The 2,732-nt window shown below is 41.9% G+C and overlaps 1 protein-coding gene across 1 annotated transcript in view; it reads left to right on the top strand.

The window, feature by feature from the left end:
* The first annotated feature begins 2,494 nt into the window (after nucleotides 1-2,494).
* The window catches only part of ASRGL1 (asparaginase and isoaspartyl peptidase 1), a 21,035-nt gene continuing 20,797 nt past the window's right edge, over nucleotides 2,495-2,732 (top strand). Inside the window, exon 1 of the mRNA XM_031057196.1 lies at nucleotides 2,495-2,550. The gene's annotated coding sequence lies outside the window, so the exon portion shown is untranslated. The remainder of the gene's footprint in view (nucleotides 2,551-2,732) is intronic.

The following is a 2,732-nucleotide window of genomic DNA, read 5'->3' as shown; positions in this document are numbered from 1 at the left end:
CCTGTTACAACCATCCCTTTGTGTACAAAATGCTTAAATACTAGGAGCAGTAAGGCACTGTTGTTAACTTCTTGTTTGGGACAATCTGCCATGGGGAACACATCTAGGTTCTATGGTTAAAATCTCTTCAAAGTGGGAAAATAAACCCATCATCAATTTAATCTCACTTCTGTGCAGCAGGGGAGGAAACATCATGGACACTGGTAAGTCTAGTGCCTCTTCCCAAGAAAATATTTCCAGCTGAACTATTCAACATAGAGCTCATTAATCAATTAGAACTGATCACAACTGTGTTTTAGTGAATACCTCATCTACCATTTACTGTCCTACTACTGCACATTTCACTGCTGATCTTACCTGAACATAACTTTTAACTTTGCATTAAAAAATTAAACTCTCAGAGGAACTGTTTTTTCCAGCTCCCCTAAATGGGGGCCCACTCTTCACAGTAAGAACATGGTAAGAGGTGGTTTACTAGACCTAAATTGTGCACATGAACAAACTTATTCAACATGCATGAGGTTTTCCAGTGTGACCTGAGCATCCTAATGCCGCAGTGATCTCCATATGACAGTTCTGTCTAATATAAAAAGATCCAAGCTTGCAGACTTTGTGAACAACATTCTGTTTCTGCATGCTTGACACTTGCTCAAGCAGCCTTAGCCTTGATCAACTCTGCATGCTCCTCCAATCCAATTAATAAAATACAGAGCGCTGCTTTCTGTGCTACACCAGATTCTGAAGATTTTTAAATAGTTTATGGATAAACACACAAGTTGCTACATAAACATTTATTTTAAAAATAGTTTTATTATAAATATGCATTAAACCAGTTACTTTTACAATGTATTTCACTTGCTTGGCTGGTTCATAAAATTAACATTTCAATGAGATTCTAGGGGAATTCTTTCTCTAGAAAAAGGGCATGTCCTTAATTTATGGACCCTGCAGGAAAATAGAAGGCACAAGTACAGTTGTATTTTAGTCGTTGGAAATGCAGAGTAGACCTATGACATCAGAGTATTTTCAGACACATGTTCCCTATCCACATGTGCCCAGATCTCTTCCTTCCCCGCTTCAGCCCTCTTCCCTTACTTACCTATGATAATGTGTTCCCACCTCTTTCAAATAAGGCACATTCAGCTTACAAGCAGGAAAGGTAATCTCCACAAGGCTCCACATGCAATCTCCCTAATTTATTCTGTACATTTCAAAATTTTTTTCTTGGGCAGTTATATCACACAAAGGTCTCGTATGGAAATTAGCAAGAGCAAAATCAATAGATTTCTAGAGCAATTATTTAAAACTTACTCTACCAGTTTACATAGCTTTAGGACAGGTTCCTGATGTGCAATTCAATGTGCTAATTTTAAAAAAACTAAATAATAATCATAAAACTAAATACTGATGCTTTCCGGTCTGCTCTAAGAATCTTTACAGCATTTTAAAAAGCGCATAAATTATTTGACCACAATGACAAAGGCAGTGGCCAAAGAGGGCTTAAGGTAAAAAGGTGATATAGAAACAGATTATTCTAGTTCTATCAAGTGACACCCTTGTTTTGATGAATCATAATGTTAGACTAATATTAAAATTTCAACTTAGAGTTACTATATAAATTTTGTGTTCAGCTGTCCATGCAAACAACCAAAATGATTCTTCTAAACTGTTTAATCTAAATAGTATGTTTCCTGTCTTGACACTACCTGAAAACAAGAGAAATATTCTACAAAAACAGGCAGCACTCTCAAATAATTAATGTAAGAAATTTTAATGCCTGTCTTAAGCCTACTAATGACAAAGAAAAACCATCAGGAGTATTTCCTTTTAATTAAACCACACTAATTAGTTTCCAACAAATCTTCAGGATCAAAACAGACCTTAAATTGAGTGACTTCGCACTGCCATAAATCCTGGCCCTTTTTGCACAGCCACGTCCCCTTGACGCCCGGAGCAGACACGGCAGGCTGCAGTCACTGTCTCCCTGCAGCCTGGGCTACGGCGCCTCGCAGACACGGGAGCAGAGGCACGGGGCAACGCAAGAATGGTCAGGGGAGAAGGCCAACGCATGCCATGTAGTCGGTACAAATGTTGAGAAATCTTTGTTTGCACTTCTAGTTACATAGGTAAGGGAGTTCAGAATTATGGGGGGGGGGGGGGTAAACTCTTTATTTTTTTACTTTTCAGAAAGAACCTTTAGCAGCTCTACTTTTACTTAACTACTGTTTGTTCCACCAGCAGCATATAATTAGAAATAAAACAAACATCAAGCTCAGTTCTTGCCTTTGTCGTCGGTTTGGGAACAGTGTGGCCACTTACAGCTTATCCTCACCTATGCATATACTTATATATGTATGTAAAATGTAGTCTGTGCCAACCTGCCCGGGATGTGCGTGATGATCCCACAGACCGAAGCTCTCTCGGCCTACAGCTCCTTTCAGCCTACAGAGCCCACAGACAGCCCGAGCGTTGGGAAGGGGAATAACCCGGCCCGGCCAGAGGGAAGGGCGGGCACGCGGGAAGTGCTGCGGGGATCGAATTGGGGAAGAGGTGCCATTTTTCTAATTTAACTCGAGGGGAAATCAAGAGGCGGCAGGCGGTGAGCTGGCGTGACAGCGCGGCTGTGGCCGTGCACACGGCGGCGGCAGCAGCACTGCCGGCCGAGGGGGAACCACGCCGGGATGAGCGCAGTGCGGCGCCACCCGCAGTCGGCAGCCCAAGGCCAGGCCTGG

The sequence above is a fragment of the Geospiza fortis genome, unplaced genomic scaffold, assembly GCF_000277835.1.
Source record: "Geospiza fortis unplaced genomic scaffold, GeoFor_1.0 scaffold190, whole genome shotgun sequence".
NCBI classification, from domain to species: Eukaryota; Metazoa; Chordata; class Aves; order Passeriformes; family Thraupidae; genus Geospiza; species Geospiza fortis.
Note: the sequence above shows the minus strand (reverse complement) of the source record. Positions and strands in the feature narration are given on the sequence as shown.